The sequence below is a fragment of the Atractosteus spatula genome, chromosome 17, assembly GCF_055471065.1.
Source record: "Atractosteus spatula isolate fAtrSpa1 chromosome 17, fAtrSpa1.hap1, whole genome shotgun sequence".
In the NCBI taxonomy this organism is placed as follows: Eukaryota; Metazoa; Chordata; class Actinopteri; order Semionotiformes; family Lepisosteidae; genus Atractosteus; species Atractosteus spatula.
Genome location: NC_142722.1, coordinates 6,401,325 through 6,427,035, shown reverse-complemented (window position 1 = coordinate 6,427,035; position 25,711 = coordinate 6,401,325). Strand labels below are relative to the sequence as shown.

General features: G+C 42.6%; 1 protein-coding gene across 2 annotated transcripts in view; it reads left to right on the top strand.

Annotated features, from left to right (window-relative positions):
* Positions 1 to 25,711, top strand: part of arvcfb (ARVCF delta catenin family member b) — a 159,148-nt gene that overhangs the window by 25,676 nt on the left and 107,761 nt on the right. For both annotated transcript variants that reach the window (XM_088935515.1, XM_088935517.1), the window contains exon 2: positions 17,622 to 17,696. The gene's annotated coding sequence lies outside the window, so the exon portion shown is untranslated. The remainder of the gene's footprint in view (positions 1 to 17,621; positions 17,697 to 25,711) is intronic.

Below are 25,711 nucleotides of genomic sequence, written 5' to 3'. Positions count from 1 at the left end.
GCCTAGCAACTAGCTTTACTTTGCCGACTGCAAGTACATCAACATGCTAAAGGCGTGACGTGAAATATTTCATGCCTGACATCATACGATGGAAAATTAAATTGCCACTCGAGATGGCACAATTCACAATTTGGACATCTGCAAAAAAGGAGCTAATTTTAATAACTGGTGAAGTAAAGAAGCATGTTCATTGGATGCAGAAGCTTCAAGGAGCCCTGCTTCAAACACTAATCCATAGCCGTCTCCCTCTCTAACCTCCATGCTTGTATTTCCCTCTGTCTTGGGACATTGTACTGCAGCACATTTGTTTGGGCCAATGCTGCTGTCTGTGTGCAGAAACGCACTTGACCCCCCTCATCTTCACTTTTCGATTGTGTTCTCCCTTTCACAAGCATCGTTGCTCCATCGGCAGCCGTTGTAGCCAGAATTAGGGTTTGCGATCGTCCCGCCGGCTCCCCATGCCTGGCGGTGCTGTGGATTAAAAGTATTGAGGTCAGGCACTGGCGTCTGCTCTTTGTAGGACGTGACACGCATCAGGGCTGACGTGAAGCTGCAATCTAGTTCAGTGAGCAGCTGGAGGTTGTAGCAGATCATTGTTGAAGCCTTGCTTTGTGGAAATCGAGCAGTGGCCTTGGTTCATGACCTTCCCTGGCAGCTGGATCTTCCGTTTCTTGTCCCTGTAGTGGGAATCGAAACTCCATGGTGCCAAGGACAGGGACTCGGTCTGCTGTGCCTTGTCTCCTTTTTCCCAAAGCGGTAGACCGTCACCTCTCAGAATGGAGCGAACAACCAGGAAGCTTGGGGCCCATGGATAAGTCCTGTTCTTCTGCTGTGCATGAGACACCTGCACTGTGGATACTGAGAGCGCTTGTGTCCAAAGCTCACTATTTTAACCCAAATGTAAAAACATAGCCTCATTGTATGCATTTCAGTGGGCTTAGTTTTGCCATTTTTGTTTGTTTATGGCTTTCTTCGGGTTTTTGGGGTGTACGGATCTAGTATCTGATTGTGTTCTTTCATATTGTGGTGTGGTTCCATTAAATGGACAGAAGTATCCATTATCCAGTAGTATATTTATGATTTATATTTTGTCTGCATCCTCTATTATTCCCTGTACTGCCTGTCTACAGTAATGCACCATTTATCTCTAAGCAAAAAGCCACAAATCAGTATGTGGCATGATGGTAAATCTTGATTCTTATAGCCTGTAACGTCGCTGATATATAGTCCATTTTTCTGCAGTCCACTTGATTCTGTAATCAAATGAGACTAACGATTGATAGACCCTCTGACTGCTCGACCTGGTTTCCGTCTATTATTGTGCGCTGAGCTTTTCGTTCTGTGCCCAGATCATTCGGATATCTGTGGGCTGTGAAATTTATCCAGTGAGCTCCATTCCTGGCAAAGAGCAGACGCTACTTTTTCACCGTTTCGCGAGTCCTGGTTCGTTGCCATGGACGCAGAGTCAAGCAGTGTTGTGCTAATGAGCGGATTCTCTCAGCTGGCGCTCAAGATGTCCAATAAGTTAACGATTAAATCTTCTGGACGGGGTGATGAGCCTGTGAACGCAACAGGGAACGTTGTTTTGTGACACTTTTTTTCTCCCTGGAAACAACTTCCACATTGGACCTGTCCATGAGGATCGTTTCAACTTGTTTTTCTGAATGGTCTGTTTTTCAAAGTTTTTCCCTCTTATCCACCTAAAACCTGTAAAATCTGAAAATGCATTTAGAAAAATCACCGAAACTTTAGCCAAGTACTTCACATTTCCTGTAAAAAAAATAGATATTCCATTACTAGTCAATGACACAAGTACAGGCCTTGTATAATGCAATGCAATACATTGTAACCAGTTTTAAACCAAAGCTTAACTGGTTTTAATTTGTTGGCTTTTCCCTGCTCTCTGTCTCAATTTAATTCTCACTCTGGTTCTGCTGAACCAGACCTCCTCCCCCCTTTTACCCCCTGAAAACACACAATGAGCAGTGCCATCTCGGAACAGTCACTGTTGGCAAGCAAACTCTGACTCTGGCCAAAAAAACAGGTGCAGGGGAGCCTGTATCAAGTTAATTATTGGCAGAGAGAAGGGCTGCGTTTTAATGGTGTTTGTGCACAATTATTCACATGGGCCTGATCAGCTCTGTGTGAAATGCTGAAGCCTTGTATGTGTTCATGCATTCTCAGGCATGAGACTCTGCTGCCTCTATGGTATAAATACAATTACATGCTTTTATGGATATAACATGGTTTCTTGGTGTCTTTTGGGGCTGATGACCAGAAATTGTAAAATTTTGAAGTTTCTTTAGCAATTAAATTTAAGTAGGGAATTTAGGAAATTGTGCAAGCCCAGAGTGGATTTTAACCAGAACTCCAGGCTTAACACCCCAGCTCCTTCAAGCAGTGCCATGAGGAAATGAATGGCCAAGTAATCAGGAGCTCAGTTTAACTTCTCATTCAATGTACAGCACAGTGCAGTATCTCATCTACAGTACAGTCCTAGTCACCATATTGTGGCATAGATTGGACAGTCTGGACCAGACGAAGGAGTGCCACCTACTGGTCCACCAGCAGCAGGAACCTAGCTTTCCTTTAAGGACCTCTTCCTATTGTAGGCCTTTCTTAGTTTCTGAGTTCTGGCTAGGTGGTGTTTGTCTTGGTATGTGCATCAAAAATTGGTTTGGGTTATTCTCTCTTGTTTGTTTGTTTTTTGGTTGATTCTGTCCAAGACCCTCTTAGCTGAAGGTTTGCTTTCCTTTACCTCACCTGCATGGTTACGCTTTCCTGCGTCGCATAACAGTGTGTTCTCTTCCAAATTAATCTTCCTCGCAGTTCGAAAAGCACGGGACCGCCTGTTCAGGTTTAATCTTGGAGGATCTGTCTCGAGAAAAGGTGGGAGGACAATTAGGAAATATGAATATGCAAGAACACGGCTGCAAGTGACAAATACAAGACTGAGATTTGTCCGATTCCCTTATGGTCGTTTTTAGAACATGTTTTGTATTTAAACAAATAAAATGAGAAGCACTCCTTACCCATCTCTCTGTCAGCGTATTCTGGTGAAAGTTAGTGTCCTGCAGTGCATGTTTCCTGTAGTCCTTCTACAATGAGTGTGAGAGGGGTGGTCTGAGGCCACCCATGAGCGAAATGGTTCTGGTCTCCTGCTCCTTCTTGGGGTTTTGTGTCATCTGGCATCACTCCTCAGCAGTGCAGTGAGAGGGTGTGTCCCCTTGCCTCCTTAGTCATTTACTCTGGCCATTAAAGTGTGCAGACGAGTGAAGGTTTGCGTCATTCATTCAATCACAGGCGAGCTGGTTAGACAGGGTCAGCACATGCCCTTGACAGGCTCAAGAACAAATAACCCTGGGGGGAAAAAATAAATGTTTTAGAGGCCTCCCAGTTTATTGAAACTCTTGGTCTTGACCACGTTATATGGGGATCCTCTAACGTGGGTCTTTGTGAATCACCGAACTCGGTATCTGGTGCTTCTTTGGTTTCTGTGAGCAAATGCCGACCTCTTGAAAGGTTATCACTGGCGTCCAAAAGCTGAAAAAGTGAAAAAAGTCAGCCCCACCCTTGAAAGCCTCCGGTATCTTTGTCTTTTCATCAGAGCTGCTGGTGAAGGTGTTGCAGCCTTCGTCCAATGAAAGCCGAAAAGTCAAATGAAAGCTGTTCGTCCCGATGCAGAGATAAAGATACCGATGGTCTCTCACGTGTACATGCGCTACTTGTTACGGTGCCTTTCTTGGACAAGTGTCCTGCGTGGTGGCGTGTTGGAGATCGGGCCTGTGCAATGGTTCAGAGCTGCAGGGATACCCTCCCTGCTTAAGGAGAAGCAGAGCTAAGATGGGTCACTAATTACTTTGGCGTGTCAGCGTTCAGAGAGGCCGGGTTTGAGGAGGCAGGTCAGGGGGTTTAGGTTACATGTTTTCCTAGTCAAGCACATTTGTCTTTATTTTCATTAGCAAAAGAGCCAAAATGCAAGGAATTTCAGTTGCAAGAATGTATTTGCTTATCCCATGAAATTGAGACTTGCGCTGGAGGCCAGGAAATGGCAGAATATTTTCCAGAAAGGTTTTTGCACTGACGAACTGCCCCCTTTTTTGTTCTAGCTGAACAGTTTTTTTTTTCATAGCCTAACGTTTGGATGTGATTTTCAGTGCAATAATATTGAATTTGGAAATGGCCAGAGTGTATTTATAGGCAAAATAACAATGATTTGTTTTAAAGTTCTGTTTTGTTCTCTGTCTGTCATACAACCCAGGCCTTCAAGTCTGCCCACAGTTATTTCTGGGTAGCAAAGGAAGGTGAGAACCTGGGTATTGTGTAAATTTTAAGACTTTCTTCATAACCACTGTTCATTAATAGGTTAGTGGCCTCTAATAGGTTAGTGGTGTGGCTGTTGAAATCGAAGCTGAGTCCTCGTTGGATGTGCAGTTACATTTATATATTTGGCAGCAACTTTCGTTTGCATCCAATTATATAGTATTTTACTGGAACTAAGTATTTTACTGGAGTTTGTACCTTGCTCAAGAGTACAACAGCAGTGTCACACCTGGGAATTCAACCAGTGCAGGACCCTGACTTACTGTACTGCTCCACATTGTTGCCCTAGTGTAAGGGGCAAATAAAAACTACTCCTGCACAACTTCAGACAGGATTCCAGGGGCAGTGGGGTGGTCTACAGGTAACTACAGCTAACGGGCATGAGGGTGGGGAGAAAGGCAGCCTGGCAGTGTTGGGTTTCTGTTCCAAGATGTTTCTGCTGTCTCGTGTGTTTATCTCTTAATTGAAATCTACTGAGGACTCTAGTGATCACCCGATTTCCTCCTGTTTATAAAAGAAGTCAAGATTTACGTTTTTGGAGCCATTCTTTCAAATACTGGCTATAGTGCTCCACAGACCTTGTGCTGCGCTATCTGTTTCTTGAACAGCTTTTCTTTTGTCATCAACTCTGCTGCTTATTACTGTACCTCCCTAGTCTGACAGCTGTGGTGCCCCACAGATGTACTAAGTGGGTTTGAAACAAATCTTTGGAAGTGCGTCTTTCCTTGGGTCTGGTGCTCATGGCTCTAAACGCTACTACAAGCAGCAGAGACAGTTCTGAGGAGTGGTCTCTTATGCACAACGTAGTGTTTTTCACTGGCTTCACACAACTGTGAGCAACCTGTATTCGACAGTTATTGATCTCCTTTTCGCTGCTTGTAACAGTTCTGAAAGACAGAAGAAAAGGAGATTCAGTGTTTAGGTTTTGAGTTTCAGTGGCTAATAGAAGTGTCCATCTACATAGATTCCCTTCAGAGTTATGCAAAGCTGTCCCCTGCATTATCAGATTTTTCCATATCTAACGTTTAACACTTGTCTTTCCTCATTCACACTTAATGGTCTGAGGTAAGGCAAGTCACACATGGTCTTTTTCAAATTTAACTGAACTGAAGCACATGGCCAGTTTGCTGTGGTTGCAGTTGTGTCCAAATTTATTTTTGCGTTTTAACATTTTGCTGTTATGAATGGTTCGTAATCAGTCATAAAGTCTGTGACTCTTCTGTTTATTAAGGAAAAATAAAGTGTCAGAAACATTTTTCTCTTTTATATGTAATTTAACTACTGTAGTGTTACTATGTGTTTTATAGAAATTTGATTTTACTCTATTTTACAGCAGAGGGTGGAAGTACAGAGCTAATCTCTTTTTAACAGCTGCACTCCAGAGCATGTGAGCCTGCATGTCTCCGAGAGTTCTCACTTAGGTGAGAAAGTTATTGGAGCTTCTGAAATTGCGAAATGAGTTCCATACAGCTGCAGCCCCAATGTAATGTCCCTGACGTTGAGTAGAAATAAAAGCTTAAGACTGCGTTGAACTGAATGTGATTCCTGAGATTGCGGTCGGAGCAGCATAACTGTGGAGTAGTCGGTGACATTTCAAAGCAGCAGTAATTGCTGTTATCCTTCAATTATATGGAAAGGTTTGCTCTTCCAGAGCGAAATTATCTTTTTGTTGTGATCCATAAAAAAAATGGAAGTACAAACAGAAGGCAGATTATCCTTTTGAGTTATTTTTGGAAAGGTCTTGGCAGGGATTTGAGAAGGGAACAAACAGGACAAGGCTGTAAATCTAGATCCAGTTTCACCCCTCAGCAAGCAAGGGCTTCAGAATGAGTTATGTTGGGAGTTTGATTCAAGGAACTAAGGCATTCTAAATCGTCCCACGATGCTGAGTTGTTTAAATATTTTTTTTTCCTTTATGCAATTTGTAGTCTTATCAGATCTTTAATTGCTCCCCTCTTTTATGTTTGCCAATATAATTTATATTCAAATATTTTTGAAAGCCAGTTCCAAAAGACAAGGGATGCCATACCCTTTTTGATCAACTCTTGATGGCTTTTTGTCCTGGCCTGGTTTTCCCTGAATCACATTGTCCAAACGTCTGAGGCTTCTCATGGTGCTGTGGCCGAAAACCTTGCGTGTTGGAGATACAGATCTCCTGTTACATAACTGAGAAATACCATATCGGCAGTCGGGGGTAGAGATCCCAAACGTGCAAGCAAATGTACAGGAAGGTTTGGACTAATTAAATTTGGTTGCTTTGCTTTCTCCGTCTTTGAAGCCTGTTTCTGAGTGGCAATACAGCGTAATTTACTTATGGAATTTGTATTTTAATTGCTTAGTTGTGTATAATAGAAACATCCCCTCATTCGTGCAAATGTGCTTGTAATTCTGTGCCGAATGATCTGTTTCTTGAGCAGTTTTTTGCAATTCAGTCAGCTGCTTAGTACTGTCTGGTGGTCTAATCTTATGTTGCTTTGCCTTTTAAGAACTGGACCCTCTTGTATTTGTGCTTCAGGCTAAGACAGGGAGGCCAAACGCTGGTACATAAGTTGGCACTCCGGTTTAAGATGCTGACGCCGGTGACTGGCTAAGGCATCTTCCCTCACAGACATTCAAGGAGCTGCATTCTGTGTTTCGGAGAAGCAGGAGCACTCTACAGGGAACCTGTCTGAGAGATAAAGCAATACGAACTCTACAGCCTTCAAGTCTCATTAAAGCGGGGAGCAGGGGGAGAGCAATTTATTCAGCTGCTCTACAAATCTATTAGAAATGGAATTTGTGTTTGCGTTTTTTTAAAATAGGTTTATACGTCTATATGTCTGTGGACAGACGGCTCAGAGCTGTCCCCGAGATCTCAAAGGCAAACACTGCTATTAGTCGTACCGCACTGGTAGTATTGACTATGTCCGACTGTAGTTTTCCCCGGGGTTACCATCACCAGAGGATCTGACATCCCGACACAAAGGAAGTATTTGATTTTTGATTGGCTGGCAAGATAATCACTTAAACCGGACCTTGCCAAACAGAACAGAAAATCAACAGTTAATTTAAAAAGAAACGCTAATACAGAAGTGCTGTAAGACAGGAGAGTAATGAGATGAACGTGCACTGGAGGACAGTTTTTGCAAGATGAGCAACTTTAGCTCCCTAATTAATGTGAAACACCTGCAGTGATGTATTTTTTTTTCCCTTTTTGGAAAACTTTGTTCTACCTATAGAGGGCAGTTTTTTCTTCTAAGTTTCCTTACCGTCTAAATGCCATCAAGGGACTAAATGAAATTAGAAGAATGCAAGAAAATCCCAGAGGTGTTAATTGTGTGTGGGGCCAGTATAAAACATACCTGGTTTCACTGCAAGGCAAGCCCTGTAGGGTTTTGCAGAGCTCATGATGTCCTGTTATGCTTATTTTGTGAAGTTTAGGCTTATTTTCGATCTTGGTTGTGAGTTCAAATCCCAGGTGAGGCACTGCAGTTGTACTCTTGGGTGTGATGCTTCACCTGAATTGTTGCAGTGAAATACTCAGCTGTATAAATAGGCACTCTCTAGGTTTCTCCTAGAGTAAATCATTTATTCTCCATTGACCCATGAGGTTTAAATAAAGCATTCATAAAATGAGGTAGTACCTGTTAAATTAACATTTAGTATTTGGTCAGATCCCATAGACTGATTTAGCTTTGAAAAGAAAGATCCATTGCAACTCAAAACTGCAGCAGTGGTCAATCTCCTCATTGCACTGATGTTTAAGATGCTTGTTGGAACAGGTCCATCTGTGTTTTTGTCACTTTTCCTGACTTGTTATTGTGATACAGGTATTCAGAGTGGAAGGATATTGAAAAAAAGTCAACCCAGAGGGATACTGAAAGATCAGCAAGGGCCCAGACATGAGATAAAATTAGCCTGAAAACAGGACGTTTTAAAAAGAGATGTGTGCAACAAGCAGTATTGTAGAAGCAAGTTCCCTGGAAGTCTGCAAGAAAACAGCAGGGTGAGATCCTTGGATCAATAAGGGACTAGCTACCAAATATGCAGTCTGTGCTCAAAACCCAGATCGTTACTGAAAAGATGTTTGTCACCGTCGTGAGTGTGTGTGTTCTGGGGTTTGTGTTTATTTAAAGCTGTCGGGCTGTGTGAGCAGTATCCTTGGAAGAGTGCTAGGCGCTGTATTTGAGATGTGTTTGGCATGAGATCACTCACTGTGCAGTCACAGCAGGCCTTACTGTTGGCACGTTGCTGCGCACAATAAACAGGAACAATAGCACATTAACACGGCTGTCCAATCCCAGCAGCCCCACTGCCACTGACATCCATTCAGCAAGGAATTAGGGGGTTTCCTTTCCACTGTGCTTAATTCCCTGCTTGATATTTATTCCATTTAGATTCCATTCCATCCATATTCTCTAAACATTGCAGGGTTTTCCTAAACCCAAGAGCCTTATTTGCTTAAACGCACTTGGAATGCCTTTCCTCGTAATACTGAATTGTGTGTCAATAATGGGGGACTCCCAACAGGTTGGCGCATAGAGCTGCCGGTTATGTACTGTATGTCCTGTACTTGAGGCACAATGCCTTTGAATACAGTATGCGCTCGACATGGACAGGTGATACTCTTGATACATTACGTCTAAAAATGATTAAGAACTGTGGATTTATGCATTTCATGTACTTGAATCTAAATAATAAGGCCTGTAGTATGAAGTCCGTGGTTACAGGAAAAAATATTCCAAAGAAGGAGTGTGACCTTTGATGGAAAATGCTTTATTTCCTGCACTGTGGCAATTATATTTGCAGACAAGCTCCTGGGGTGATTTTGTCACAATTTACATAACCCCCTCATCCCATTTACCTTTCTCCACCTTATCGGCTACAATATATAAAATGCCAGACGTTTCTGAAGGTGGACTTCAGCCTGTTTTCCCTCATCGGATGGACACAGTGTTATTGCTAGGTCCACCACAGTGTTGTCCAGCAATGCATATTAGAACAGGTAATTCAAATACTTCAGAGTTGTTTTTTTTTCCATATTGTAGGGTCTGTCTTTGTAAAGACTCTTTCTGTTGCTTTCCTAGGAGGTTCTCTAAGACAATCGTAACTCCCCGATTGTGTTGGAAGCTTAATACGCGTTTTGTGTACAAGATGAGCAATTGCATTTTAATAGTCTGTCTGTTCAAGAATGGCCATGTGTTTGCCTTGTACCAGTTGGTTTCAGGCCATTCATCTTCACAGCACTAGATGCCTAGACAAACGGATGTTCGTTGCATTTAGTATAATGATGTTGCCACAGTTTGAAGCCTTTGTTGTCGGATGCAGTGTTTTTTTGCGTGCAATAGGATTTAAAGGTAAATGTGTTCCAGACTCTTCCCCAAACTAGTTTTGCCGGTTTGAGTGCGCTGTGGGGAAGTGCTGCAGCTTTGCAGTTTGTTTCAAATTAAAATTGTAATTCTTATGCTAGCTAAAGTCACCTGTGGAGGTGTAATATTCGATGAGACTGATCTTTTAAAAAACGGTGAAATTCATGTTTAATAACTTATTGTGCTGCTAGGGCACACTATGATTGGTTTCTTAATAAAAGCATGTAAGTTTTTCACCCATAGTTTTGAGAAGTCAACCTATAGTTTCCGACCAAGTGGAACTAAACCAGAGTTTCATCTTTGCAAACCCTCGCGTGATACTTACTGTGGCTTCTGTAGCTGTCCTGTCTTGTTTCAAAAATCTCTACACCGAGATTGCAAAACTCTAGTCCTGGAGGACAGAAGACTTCTGGTTTTCTTTGCTCCTGAGCCCTTAATTACCTGATTGAACTATTTAGCTTACTTGGAGTAGCCAGCTCCTTTTCTTGCTCTTGAGAAGCCGGAGGTTTAAACAGATGTATAAAACCTGCTGGACAGCCGTGTCTTCCCTGGTCTGAAGTCCAGGAAAGATCGGCACGCTTTCCCATTGGAGGTGTTCAGCCTGTCTTCTTCAATTTGGACGGAGCTTTTATTTTAATTCCACTGAATTTGAAATTAAAAGACAGGACATGTGAAGAGCCAGCGTCTGTTTTGTAAAATATGCTCTAGCAGAATCCCATATGGTTGTAGGATATTCCTTCTGCCAAATCTCTGTTCCATTGTTTTGATAGTAATGTGTATTTCCTTGTGACTGTAGTTCACGGTTCACATCGCTGCTATAATGTAGCCTTGTTGTGTATTTCGCTGTGCTTGTCTTTTGCTGTAAATGAAGCCATTTAAATACAATTTTCCACGTGGCATTGCAGTATTTAGGATTTACACAGGCATTCTTGTACTGGATCCAGTCCAGCAAAAACAGACTGTGGATTATAGTTTAAATAGATGTCAGAGGGGTGTTGAGTCTGTGGAGAGGTGGGGGAGGGGAAGAGACGGTTCTGCTGAAATTCCAAATCTCCTGGTCGGATTGGAACGGGAATATGCAGGACTCATTACCACATTTATGTGGGGAGAAAGAAAAGCCTTTTATAGAGTACATTTATAACTGCGTGAATTGGAATTCACACACTTGTTCTATGGTGTATTCAGCTGGTACATCGTTTCCAGAAGTGCTTAGCAGACCTTGAAATATATTCCAGCAAAGGTGATTAGTACAGCTAGTTGCATAATTATATAAATTGCATCAATTATAAATCAGGGAAATGGTTAAGGAGCTGGTTGTGCCACAATACTGTACACAACTGACCTGGAAGGTCTGGAAGGTCTGGTGATTTCACCATCATTGACTTACTGTACAGCAAGATCTGCCTGTTAAATGATTTCCTTTTTTTGTGTATGGGAGTTATAGCAAACATGACACCTGGTTAAACGTCGGTAGGCCCGGGAGGGGTGTTTTCTACGATGTCATATTTCATTTTCACCACAGCTTCAAATTACAAGAGAGCGCGGAGCTCTGAGCAAAGTCTTCCTGGGAGTAAAATCCAAGCCTCCCACTCACCTGTTCATACGCGAGCTGTCAGTTTTGAAACTGGCTGCCTACAAGAGCAGAGGGATCTCGCTTATCTTTGTGAATTATTTCGCAGCGAAGACCCAACCTCTGCCTCATCGTGTGTCCTGTCTTCAAATCTGAAATGCGGTGGAATTAAAAAACACGAGCCTGTCCAGATGGGAGCTGAATCTTTCCTTGACTCCAGATCAGGGGAGCCCCACTCTGGTCCTTGTGGGTTCAGCAGCCTTCTTCAGCCTGTCCAATTAAGGAAATAATGAGTTCATTTAAATAAATAAGGGCTGAGGTGGAAAGAAAAGCAGACCCTCTCAACATGTAGGACAGGAATTGTGCCTGCCTCCCCTCTCCTACCCCCACTGTAGCCAAAATATTTCTTATTTAATTTGTAGTCTGTTTCGGTTCAAGCTGAATGTTATGTCTTGCATTACTGGTTCTACAATGATTTGGTGTGTTGTGAAAAAATTAAGGCGTTTAAAATGTCCTGCATGTCCTGAAAAAGTTTGGAGAGCGCTACCTACTGGAACACGGTCTGTTTCGCTGTTGTCACGCTGGGTCCAGGCTTTTTGTCGGGTAAATGAAACAGGTTCGGATTTTTCCCTTTCAGTTTTGGCCATTTTTTGCCGCAGCATCTTGAAACAGACATTCAAAAAACGAATGTTCTGTCTGCTAACAAACTGAAACAGATTGATTGGTGGTATTTGTGGGTTCCTTTTTCTCTGCACAAACTAGTAAATGGAATCTTTTTTTTTTTACTTTTAATTTATCTTCTTTTTGTTGAAACTGCTGTTTCCACAGGTGTTACCCAACCAAGACTTAACAAGCAGTCAAGATTCATATTCAATTCATATAAGGAAGAATAAATAGAGTTTGAATGAAGTGGCTTAAAGTATATAGTAAATTAAATTTGAATGCCTAAGTTGTCTCGGCTTTCGCTCGAGGAAATGGCCAAACTATCAGCATGTGCAAGGGGATGTCTTTAAATGCCACTCCAATTAAATTGCATGCATCTTTTCACCCCATTTACGGAATTAGGTAAAGGTTGTATTGTCTGTCACCAGTCCTGTTTAGTGACTGAATAATAACATATTCCCTGTTTGGCTCCTTTGGAATGGGGCCATTAAAATAGACAGTAATTTGTCGCCGTTGGTCTGAATCAATGCAGTGTATTAAAGGTCAGCACTACTGAGGATAGTGTCTGCGGTGTCATCGCGTCTGGCTCACAACACACACAGCCTGCTCCCTTTAAGACAAGTCGCACCTCCTCTGTTAGCTTGCAATGGCTGCGACAGCAGTTTGTGACCGGCTTTTGTAATATTTTTTATTGAATTAGAGTTTCCCTTGGAGAATCACGCAACCCACCTTTTCGGTTAATTCCATCTGATAACAGAAGAACCTGTTCATTTATCTAGGCTGCTTTCCCTGGATTCATAACAAACAGGCTTTAGGATTTTTCCAATCTTTTTTTTTTAGAATACAGTGTTTTTTTTCTGAAACATGTGAAAGACTGCTGAAAATTTGGTCTGTCAATTTTCGTTAGTTTTGTTGACAGAGGCCTGTGGGCTTTTTGTTCAACAATCAAGTGAACCCATGTGGCTGTGCAGTGTACCAGAATACACTCGGCAGGTTTTTCCCAGTTAAATGTTCCTCTGGTTTGCAATGCTCTTAATTATTCTTTGTTTGGTAAAAGCGAGTGACAAAGGCGATGGATAGCTGCTTTGTCAAGAACAGACCGCGAGAGATTCGTTTTGACGAGTGTTTTCGTTCGTCTTGGCATTTTGATGACCTTGCTTTCTGCTGTCCCTGCAGAAAATGCAATGGAAGTGAACCGGAAATGGGCACCGCTTCACTTTCGGAGCTGATCTGACGTGGACTGTTTGTTACTGTGACACTGGCGTGTGTCGCTCCTAGACCACCTTTCGATTAAAGACGCACCCCAAAGGACGACTGGCTTCTTCAGGAAATCACTGTGCCATGAAAACATGGGAGGTGAGATGAGGCCTTTTTGCCCAGCAAGCTCATTAGTCATTAGTAGTTAATTGATCCAAGGACCTCATCCAGCCATTTCCTGGAAGAAGCCAGGGTATCGCCTTCAACAACATGGCTGGGCTGCTTAATGTAATTGGGTGGGGGGCAGCCTTCTTCACCTTTGGTAGATTTCAGCCATAATCAGGGAGCATGGCAGCAGAGTTCTCCAGAAGATGCTCTCTTCCTGGTGACCTCCCCCATCAATCTTGGATCTGGTGTCGTAGCCTGATGATTCAGTCCTGCCTGGATCCTCTGGGTGGTTCACAGATTAGGGCATTGTTCCTCTTGTGAATGTTTCTTCAAAGTTTCCCAGCGGCCTCACTCGATGTGTGATTTATTTCGCTCAAGGGTCTGGCTTGGTATGCCGTGCTAACGTGAGCCAAGCATGAGCACATTTTTGTGGCGGCGAAATGCTGTCTGCCCTATTACGTGCAATCATTCTAATGTAATGGTAGGTAACAGCATGCTCCAAGCTAAATGGACCAAAGTGATTTGTGTGGGAGACATTTAAGGTGTGCAAGGAGGGAGTCTCTCTATTTCTGCATTCACACAGGTAGGTGTGGCAGAATCCCAGTGTGTGCTTTTGTCTGAACCTTCTGTCCAGCTGGTTTTCCACTAATCTGTCCCTAATTCCGTAACCCAGGTACTGCAGCAGTTGCCGCCACAGAATTGTACAATTATTCAGTCATATAAAGTGTTTTTTCATCACTGTTCAGTAATAGTTACATGCTTCAGTCTCCACGTCTGTCCTTTTGTCTGCTTGTAATTAGAAACAGCTATTTTATTTGTAGGTCAGGAGCCAGCCTGCCATATGTTAATGTTCCTATATGAGGAGTGTCCAGGTGCATGCTTGAGATGACTGAGTGTGGTAGTTTCGTCTAATGCTGTAGTGACAGTGGCTAGTCTCTGTCTTAGAGCTTACTAATTAAGGATTTCAGGACAGTCTTTGGGAACTGGAACCAATTGCTCCTGAACTGATTAGCATCCTTGGTCCCTTCAGCTGCACTCTCTATGTTCAGGGAAGCCTGATGTTTGTCTGGCTTAAGTGCAGTGAGGAATACTCTCTCTCATGTGGGCTGTGGGTGTATTTTAACTGTTGTTCTTAATGGCATGAAAGCGCTGTCATCTGTGAAGACTGTCTGCAGCTCGTGTTGTTTTTCTCTCACCTTTATTTTTAAAAATGCGACGCTTCTTGGGTCTGAAAGGCAGTCAGATGTTGGATCTTAACAGCTTTGCCCTGCGTTATCATGCTACATTTATTTCAATACTCCATTTCTCATCAAAAATATATTTGGTGGGAAAGTAACTGCAGTGTTCAATGATCTGCTGCATATGATATCATCTAGAATGTAGTAATTTGGTCCGTGTGAAGATTTAACAGGCAGTGGCTGAATGAAAAACAGTGTAAAAAACCCTTTTTTCTGGTTATGATGTTCTAGTTAGATTACTTATAAAGCTATAAACTGTTAAAGAGGAGAATCAGCGTTTTTGCACACTGTGTAGCACTCTGTGTTACTTAGGAAATGGAAACTGTTCATTCTGTATCTCTTCTGTTGTTCTGGCTGAAATTGTGGATCTGAATGCCACAGCAGGCCGGAAATCAGATTGGCCCTACAGTACTCAGGACCCCGCAACACTACAAGAGAGTACTGCGTCTTTCAAATATTGTTTTTTGAATTTTCTAGCACATTTGTTATCCCCCATGTGCAGTATAGGCCAGCTTTGCCCAGTTTGTCTTTTTTTTCCCCGCTAACACTTATAGTAATTATAAGAGTGCTTTCATCTCGGAAGGATCCCAGAGTGCTTTACATTTAGGAGAGGAAATGACTGCTACAGTGTGTACTTTTTTTAAAATTTAGAAATGTCTTTTCACAAGAATGGGCTGTGAATTTGGCACTCCCAAGTTGGGATAGAACCATAGTTCATTGCCGGTGTTCCCTACATTTTTTGAAAGGAAGATGACCCCTGACTGACCTACATCCATGTGGATCTCTGCTTTACACTGTTCTTCCCTGGCATTGACCCTCGTTAACAGTTAATTGTTACCCTTCCAAAGACACTAGGCATGGTAGTGTTGCTGTGTTTGCACAAGGAAGAATGTATGACAGTGCGCGTGTCCTTTTAAAACCGGATTATTTCGCTTTTGGGTTGCTTCAAAATGATTTCCCCTTTGGTTATTGTTCTAAGGTTTAAGCCTGACCAGAATTTTGGTTAGAGAGGGAGCAGTACTGTACGTAAACAGAATGGGACAGTGCGAGACAAGGGGAGATCTGTGCTCTGTGCAACACATCTCCATTCTCCCTACAGCCAGTTCATTCCTTTGGCCAGCCAGCGGTTTCAGATGAGAGAAGCCCCAACTCACCGGCATCAGCTGGAGACGGCGCCCGCTGTAACCAGGGTTCAAGAGCACAGAGCAGGCTGGCATTTCTCTGTATTGAACTGACTCGTCTATAGAAGCCTTTTTAAAGGTCTTTGCCTTTTGATGCAGCGTCGGGCTTGGAGTTCCGCTCCAGTTTGCTTGGAAAATCAGATCAGGAAATCTGAAAAACTAAAGAGCCCCAGGACAAAAGAAAACATGACACAGAGGCTGTTAACCCTTTCATTGTCAGATGAGTTTGGTGGTAAAATGTGCAGTTTTCCATTTAGAAATACAGCATATGTCCAGCTTTCAGGTTTTGTCTTGCATATGCACTTTGACTTAATTAAGACTCTTATTCCTAAGGCACACCATATATTTTATCTGTATGAAGAAAGAAATGCTGCAATTTTGCACTCGTCCTTGCTTTGCACATTAGCCTGGTGCTGACCACTCTTACAGAATTACCTAGCTTTCTTTATTTAATAAGCCATGAAGCTGAAGCTGAGATGGCTTGGAGACGTGCAAAATTTCTTTCCCAATACAAAGCACCTCGAAGAACAGCTGCAATAAGCAAGAAATATTGAGAAACTGCTCGCTGGGAAGATGGTAAACTTGAGATGGGGAATATGGACATGCAGGCGTGGAGTGTACTGTATACAGGCAGCGTCTGATAAATATCACCCTGTGAGAGCAGCAGTGCTACCATAGGCCGCCATTACTGGTCATGAGTCATGCTAGACGCCTGTGGCGAAATCCAGAGGCTGATCCCAGTCCGGGTGTCCGGCAGGCTGGAATTGTGTGTTCGATCGTGGAAATGCATCCCCACATGACAGGGGTGTGGAAGTTGTGAGGGCTGCCCACTGGTGGGTTGAGAGAAAGTGGAATTCCAGGCTCCTCTCCTGACCGGAACTAGAAATCAAGGCGGCCATACTGTCTTGGCTATCGGGCAGCGCGGTGTCCCTGCTCCTCCAGGGAGCGGAGCCCTGGCACTCTGCGAAGTGCCGTGGAAGCTCTTCCCTCAGAACGCACTTCACCTGAAACTGGGTTAAGCTTTTATATCCCACAGCGGGGCATATCCCAGTAATACACTTCCTGTCAAGTACTGTATCTTCGTTTGTTCTACAGCCTCCAGCTATTGTAAGGCATTATTCAAATGCTTTGGAATATTGACACTATTATATGTTCTGAAATTGAGCTTTTCTGCCTACAGTAGGTCTGGACTATTGAAAAACCTTTTGAACCCCCTTATGAATTATTTTTGTACTATACAGGCCCCATTACTTGATGTTGACATTTTAAAGCAAGTTGTTTAATCTTTTTCTGAGTGTGTTCATGGCTGTAATGGGAAAAATCTTATAACCTTAAGTTAAAAAAAAAAGTAACTTAGTTTAATGGCCGTAAAGTTTAAAAGTTAAACATCCATACTGTGCCTCTTAATGTTTGTTACAGTTGCTCTCAGTCCAATTTCATGTTACATCTAGTAGCACTTTGCATAAAGTTTAGAAAAAGGGCACAACCCTGTTTGTCAAGTGAAGAATGTAGCAGTCACATTTTGTTACTTTGACATTGAATTGCAATATGTTCTGTACACACCAAGAATTATCATAGTTTATGAACTGCAGCAAGCTCATTACTGCCACACATTGAGCTATAATCTCTGGTAATTAAGTCTCCTCTGTGTTTTAATGAAAAACTACAAACAAAGAGAAAACTGAGATTGATGTGTGTGTATAATTTCAGTGTCAGGGTTTTGCAACTTAATTTATCTTAAAGCACTTCATATAGAAATCATTTCAGTCTGTGTCATCTTCTAGCCCCTGTTAAAACGAACTCATCTGCTTCTCCGTTCTTTGAAGGCTTTATTTTTGTTACTGATTAATCTGTTTTTTTATTGGTCTTCCATTGCTTTCTTTGAAAAGAGGGATGTTTTAAAGCGATTTTCTTTTTTTCTATTGTCTTTCAGGCTCAGCAAGGAAAGTGGACTGGATAGATGTTAAAGTGGCCTGAGATTTTTATGGGTCTTCTCCTTCATCCAAAGGTACAGCAGTCTTTCACCGTTGCTAAGGTTTTGCTTACAATTTCAGTTTTCGTCTCTGCTATTTGGTAGTGGGGGTAATAGTTTTAATGCGCAAGAATTCTGTTCCATTATATTGTATATTTCGCAGTGATAATGGGCCCTGAAGTCCAAGCCTACAGATAAAAAATAAACATGGTCTGTCATAGTGCTTTGCCTCAGAGAGAAATGCAGCTCTGACTACAGCAGACGTAATTAAATTTACTGAGGCAGTGCACGCAACAGAAACAGAGAGAGAGAGAGCTCTGTCTGGTCATATCCCAAAAATCAATGTGTGTTCTAAACAAATGAAATTTGAACAATCATTTGTATCAATTAACAATACCTGACTTGCGTTATAATCTGGGTTGAACCTAATAGCCTTTGATCACTTTTTGCATTGATGGAGGCTAATATTGCATTACTTGATTTCTCTAGGGTGGGGGGCTTGTTTTCTGTTGCCTCTGGTGCCTCTTGTATCTCTGTGAACTGATCTTTTACTTGCAAAGTCGCAGATTGTGTACAAACTACACGCTAGTTTTCGTAGCCAATGTGTCCAGTTGCATTAGGATTCCCAGGGGACATGAGTGGCAGTTGAACTTTTGGTACCAGCGGGGAAGTAGCCCACCAATTTATCCTGTCCGTTCTCTGAAAACGAGCTCAAAGGAGATGTTTGTTTATTTATTTTGAGATCTGAGTTTAATTTGTGTAAATGTGCAATTAACTTTTTGCAGATAAACGGCCTCATTTGTTATACTGGCCTGAAATCGGTTAAAGAACTTGCAGGGGCACCCAGAGGAAGACAACTTGATTTTTTTTCTATACCTTTGAAAGCATTCTTTGTGTTTGCAGAATACTTTGGTGCTGTAACTGTGCGCCGTGCGATTTGGGCTTTACATCACAGTAGTTGTAAATGTATATCATTTGCGAAGGGGAGTAATGGCCTGTGTTGTATTCAGTGGTAGGATGCTGGTATTTGGCCAGGGCTGCAAAATGATTTAAAGGCACATTACTTTCACATCACATGGAAATGTTAGCCTTGTTAGACTCTGTTAGAAGACTTTTAATTTGCATGAAGCAATTCCCTCGCTGAAACCCTGGAAAAACTCTTTGAGCAGCACTTACTCACTGGGGTTTGGAGACTAAAAGCTGTGTGTTGCAAGTGCATTGATTAAAGTAACTCTGCTTGACATGAAACCAATTGCTCTTGTACTGCATGTTACAGAACTACCAAACAACAAAATGTTGCATTAAGGTGACTTTTAGAACTTGCTTGCAGCCATTGGTTAAAAGGCACAGATGTGCACATCTGCCTGTTGTGACAGAAACAATTTGTAACCCCGCTCAAAGACTTAATTGTCAGAAGAAACATGTTATTTTGTTGGAATGAGAAATGTGAATTGCAACCATTCCGCAAGCTTCCATTTGTAAAAACAAAAGCTGGAATAAGCAATGCAGTTTCTCTTTGCTCTGAGGTTGACAAGTTCTCTGCCCTGGTGAGAGCTTTCATGTTTTTTTAAATCTTTTTCTGCAGAATTTTAGTATTCTCTCAAACTCTTATTTAATTTATCGGTTATGCTACATTAATTCTTACAGTCGGCTATTGTCATGTTATTCAATATACTGTACAGTATGTATGGCACTTTGTGATAGCCGCACTTTAAAACAAAAATGCTTGTAATTCTTATTAGTAAATGTTTTTTCACTTCTGATATTTGCATTGTACTGTGCCTTTCAAACACAATGTTTTCTTGCAAATTGGATTGCTTTTGGATATACTGTACCAAATACTAAAATTACCAGCCAATTGACACAAGAAGAGGTGGTCAGATCTGTCCTCATCTGGTCAGCTGACTGTTCTAGAGTCAACCATGTAGCCTCTTTGGTTTTCATTTTTGTGAACACATCACTTGGACTTTCTGCATTTTCCGATTGCAAAAGACCTAGACCAGAACTGTTTGTTTCCAGCCTGAACGCATTCCTCAGGCTGAGCTAGAGCTGTGCATGCTTCGCAGATCCATTCAGCAGAAGCAGCCACGCAGTGCAAAACTGATCTCCAGTGGCTGCTTCACTGGGTGTTTGTAGTTCGAAGAATGAGTGGGCTGGGACAGAGGGTTAACAGCTCTTGGCTGGAGATCTGTTCTTAAGATGGAATGGAAATGCTTTCATAAATATTTGCTTTCAATCCTGGCATAAGGGTAGACTGTGAGAGGGGGGCTAATGTTTGTGGGGGGGCCGGGTTTTGAAATCACCCCTGCTTGTTTCCTATCTTCCCTGTCTCCCTCAATCACTTTCTGCTTCCCTGGGAGGTGTGGATGTGAAGCATTTTTGAGGGCCCCCAGCTGTGTCCTTGGGGAGGTCATTGAGCACTCGGAGATTGTATGGCTCTCGCCAGCCTACCTGCTGTTCATGGGCCTGAACATAAAAAACCCTTCACAATCACGAAATGTGGATTTACTTTCCAATCGGGGGTCTTGCAGGTCCTTTTGTTTCAACAATGCCCAGTCACCTTAATCTCGTTACACCTGGCAGATCTGTAGGAAATGATTCTGGCCTGGTTTTCCTTCCTCCTGCAAATTTCCACCAGGAGGGAAAGGAAACCCAGGCTAAACAGGCAGCGAAATGGACGGCTATCCCCCAGTGTTAATTCAAAACAAGGTCACCCTAAAACCTCTTCTGTTTAAGATGAAGTGTGTGTTAATTAATCACTGGTGCACCATCTTGGGAGTCAAAATATGAAAAGCCAGTTTAATAGTTTGAAAGTGGAAATTAATCTTCTGGCATGAAGCCATATAGGGAAGACGTGTTCTCTCTCGGGGGGGCCTGGAGCTGATCTGAATAACGTTGTTGTCTGGCGTCGTTTGCTGCATTTTCTGAACGCGCGGCGGAGTTTCTGCTCTGAGCACACTGGCCTTGCGTGGTGCAGGCGCTTTCAGCGGAATCTGATTTTCAGCTCTGCCTGTGTTGCTATTCCCCCCCCCCCAAGCTATAAGCTGCTACTTTAGTCTGCCTAGAAGAGTATTGATTTTAGTAAATAGGACCCTTAATTCCTTTGAAAGAGGAGTCTGTGTAATTGCATTAAACCTTATAAGTGGGGCCTTCAGATGTTTTTTTTTAAGTGTAGCACAGTCTAAAGTGCCCTGCTTCTCTTCAGGCAACACCTCAAACTCTTTGCTCTTGGAATCACATTCATGAGTCCCGTGTTTAGCTATGGAGTCCGCCTTGCATGGATAGCATTGGGTCTGAGATGCGTTATTGAAACACATTGGAATCAAAGTCTGACCTGTTCAGTGAATAAGCTTCATTTAGGGTCCCCAGGGAAATGAGTTTAGCCCCTGTGTTTTTCATACTTTAGTTTAGGAATTGCAGAATTATTTTATAAATGGATAATAAGCTGTTTAATACACTTCTAAATTCTTAGAGATGGAACAACGTACCTTCTGCAGACAACCGTAGAGTTAGGAGAGTGGTTCAGGCAACAATCCGAATTAGCTGTTTGAAAATACTGTTAATCTGCAGTAGAGGTTGGTAGTTCCCACCTTTGTTACTCTGATATTTTATGAATACATGGCATTTGTAAAATGTTTATGAAGGACATTTGCAATCATTAATCTAACGTGTTGCCCATTGTAAAATGGCCAGAATCTAATCTGTTCATCTCGCTGGGCTGTGTGATGCCATATCCCTGATGATCGTTGAGAGCATCGCCGGATTTGGGTACTGCAGCCTTATCAGAAGTAATGGTTAAGCAGCTTTGCGGTTTTGTTTCCCCAAAAAAGTGTTGCTGCAGGTGTTCAGAGCTGAGTGACAGCGCACCCTTTTTCTAATCCAATGGCGTTTCATCAGCTGCCAATTCGGAATTTACATTTTTTTTTACTATTTATAAATTGGAAGAACTGCTTTTTTTTCCTGAGGTGAAGTGTTAGGCTCCATTAAAATAACCTCTTTAAATCTGTCCCTTTTGTCCCTGGATTTGAAAGGGACTTTTCACCACTAAACAATCTCGGTCTGGCACCCCAGGGTTTATTGCTGTGGGAAAACCGCTACTTCCCTGGTGTTTACCGACACTCCACTTGGCTCCCTCTGCCACTCGATGCCCAGCACGAAGCCCGTACCCAGTGCTGGTGTTCCCAGTGACTCTGGGACCGCACCGTCTGGGACTCCGTCTGCGGCAGTTGCCGTTGTGTCCTCTGCTGTGCCCTCAGGTTATGGGAATCGCCAGCTCTGCTGCTGGTCTTGGGCAGGGGTCCACTCGAGGAGGCTACAGACTTGCCCCGTCCTCAGCAGGGCCTCACTCAGATGCTCTGCAGCCTAAAGAGCGATGGAGGGGGATCAGTGGAACGTGGGGGGCCGCTTCCAGGAGTACAAAACTGAAGGCTAAATAATGATCATGTTTTTATGTTGACAACAACCTGGTTTTTACTTCCTACACGGTTAATTCTGTTCTGAAGAAAGCGGACACATTTTTTTCCTTTGTAAAAGGTAGTTATCGTTGGTCTGTGTAACACAGAGGGTTCTGATCAGTGTGGGTGTGTGTGTGAGAGAGAGAGGAATGGAAAGCTTTTTTCCCCTCCTCTATTCTGAGATACTGTTCTAAACGGGAAAGGAATGTTAATTGGAATCACTGAGAGACTTGAGAGATAAGGAGAGGCAGTTGGCCTGTGACTTTCAATGGGTTTCCTTTCAATAGATTGCATAGGATTCAGGATCAGGCTGACCCAACACCTCCCTTAATCCGGGAATGGGGAGTTTTTTTGCAATTATTTGGCATCAGAGCGGGACGTCAACTTTTCACCCGTTTTTCTTTTAAACGGTACTAAATAAATTGGTGTGTGAGAAATGAGGAAATGTGTCATGTCTTTTCTGTTGAAGAATATGAGCAGGAAGTCTTGCAGTCGTAAGACTGCTGTGCGTAAAGGGAAGTGAGGTATAAGAGAAAGAAAGCTGGCATTTTGTGGTGAATATCCCTAACTGGCCAGTTTTGGACTGTCAGAGCAATAAGAAACACAGCCAGGCCCCTCTATCCTATGTCAGGAATTTACCCTTTAATTCAACGTCGCTAATGTAAAATTAGCAGTCCTTCTAAATCAGGTCTGTGTGTTCCGTCAGCAGACTTGGAAGTTCGTTTTCAGCTGCATTAAGCCAAATATGGAGAAAACGTAGCCAAAAAAAGAACTTGGCACTGAAAGATGAAATTGTGCTGCAGTGTGTATATACAGGATAGATGAAACAGGGGGACTGTGCTGTGTGTTAATAAAAATGAGAAGTGCTGTAGCCTTCATTGCATTCCATGTTGCAATAACTTTGAATGGCTTTGCTGTATTTTGGCAGATGTACAGTAAGCTCATACTGTACTTACCTGCCACTTCTTCCCAGATATCATCTTACAATGCACAGCCACGTCCTTGTGACCCATGTGTCAGCTTTCCTTTCCTCCACTTCAGATTTGAATGTAATAAAACCCTAAATATAAGGAAGCCTTACAAGATTTTGAACTTGCCTAGAAATATTCAGAAGTCACCTGAGAACTGCAGCTCCTTTAGAAGCCGAAAATAATTGAAGAGGTCTAAGAAGCTGCATTATTAGTGCAATTAAGGGTTTAATTTAGCAGCTGGCAGTCCGGCTGGAAGGAGAGAGTGCAGACATTGAGGTCACCAAGACCAGGCTAGGAAGGTTGTAGTGGATGTGTTCCTGTTGGTGGATTTGTTTTTGATTATTTCTTTTCCTGTTGTTTGTAGAGGTCTTCAGTCAGGCTGGGCTTAGAATGACTTGAATCAGCTTATTCTTGGCTAAAGGGACCAGTCTGCTACCTTCATCCAGCACCAGGACCAGTGCCCCCAAGACCAAATGTGGGGACCCCTGATTGCTCTTTTATGAGCGGAAGCTGAGGTGTTCTGCACCCCCAGTTTTGTGCACACTTCCCCCAGCTGCGATCGTCCTCCTACCATCCAATTGTTGTGTTTGCAGGCGTCATTGTGTTGGGCCAGCCTGTGAAACGCTGTATTTCTAGCGCGTCGATAAACTGTCTTTCTCACTTGATTTGGCTGCTTCAGAAGTCGTTTTGCATTGCTTGGCGTCGGGCATCAGATATTGATTTTTGCGCAGGAGGCTCAGGTTGCACATGCTGTAAACACTTTGAGGCATTTTCACTCTCTGGAAAATGGAAACATTGAATTGACAGCAGGTAGCTCCACTTCAGCGGTGCTTCCTAACAGAACTGTCGTGTGTAATCTGATATTTCTCAGTCTGTATCTTCACTTTCTTTGGAGATGCCCAAGGGTGAGTGTTTTACATGTTATTCAGTAAGGAGGCCTTTTATAAGGCTTGTTATGATGGGAATATTTATTGCATGTATCTTTAATTTTGTTGAGACTGTATTTTGCTCTAGCAGTTTAGACTAAAGTGAATTACCTTTTTTTATGTGAAATTTAAAAAGCAAAAGAAGATTGCTGAAGGGCTGGTTGTAATATGTTTGCATTGTTCACTTCCAGCTTTTAAGCCTTCAGTAGCTTTTTACTATGCAATAAGTGAAGGTTTTAAATGGGAATGAGATGTTAATGTATTGAATGTACATGCACTTTGCTTCCTAAAGGAGAACCGCAATATGATTTGAATACATTTCTTTTATTTTATATTTCGGGGTTAGAAAGAATCGGCATCGATGAGCTCATTTTGAACCACAATAAAAGTGAAATGTGCACAGCAACTTTTAAAACTTCCAAATTACATCACAAAATAGACTAAATTTCCAGGTATGCGCAGCGCCATGTTCTGTGATTCAGAACGAGGCAACAAAATTTCCCATTTCAAGATGTAATTGCTGACAACTACTTGTGATCTGCATGCAGAGTTAATGTTGGAACATTTTTGCGGTGGAATGTTTGCTATACAACCTGTACTTATTCGCTCGTACATCACATTACATTAGTCATGACGGTGACTAGTGACCAGGAAGGGCCGCTTCATGTCACAATTCGTGGGAACTCGAATTCCAGTTTGTGACAAGATGGTGACTTCCTGTACTTTCACAAAGTTCATGATTCTGTGCTTAATTTGAAATTTGTAACATTTTTCTGCAACGTCCATGAATTTATTTTGTTGCCGAGAGTTAATAACCTGTCTGGGAAATTGGGACTGCAGATACCCTTTCATTTCTCTGCTGATTCTGTGCTGTTGAGTCCTGAATTGGTACTGTGTCACTGGAAAATAATCTGTTGCATATTAAAGTTTTTATTTCTAAGGATTCCAAAGCACTTGCAGGAGGTAAATTGGAGAGTCACTCCTTCCAACACTGAAGTGCAGCCCCCTCTGCCCTCCTGATTGGGGGGACGAATGAGAAACTGCTTCACCTCTTGAATTAAGGGGAGGTGTGGGGAAGGTGTAGATTGTACAAGCACAGAAGTAGATGTAGCCAAAACCCTGATGTCGACACCTCTACTCTTCCACGGTCTCTGATCTTCAGTGACCTTGAGAGGCCTCCTCTCTCTATGAAGCTGGTACATGGCACTGAGCTGCAGTATAAGACAGACCATCTGCTCAGAAGGTCTTAGACTTTCCATTCTGGTGTCTGATCCCGAGCTGAACCCTTCTGTTGAAACATGGAGTTCCTTTAAGAAGGCAACCTACACTCTACTCCACAGGTGTCTGCTGTGCAGTTCGAACATGCATCATCACGATTATGGGGTCTTTTCTCCAAATGTGGAAGATCATGTGTACCAATCCAAGGTTGTTGTACCCTAGAGGGAGACACTTCACTCAAATCATCCCTGTAGAATTCCCAGCTGTATAATGGAGATCCATAATGGATCTGACTTACCTGGAGTTCCCTAAAGCTTCCAAAAGCGAAGGAGATTGGTTGAGAGGAACACTGTCACGCATTTTCTTTTGTTCTTAATCTTGAACTGATAGCCTGGCTAAAGAGCTGGAATTGAGTTCAGAAATGCCAGCGCTGTGGGCCTCGATCTTTTGGGTTACAGAGCAGATCGATACTTTTTCCATTA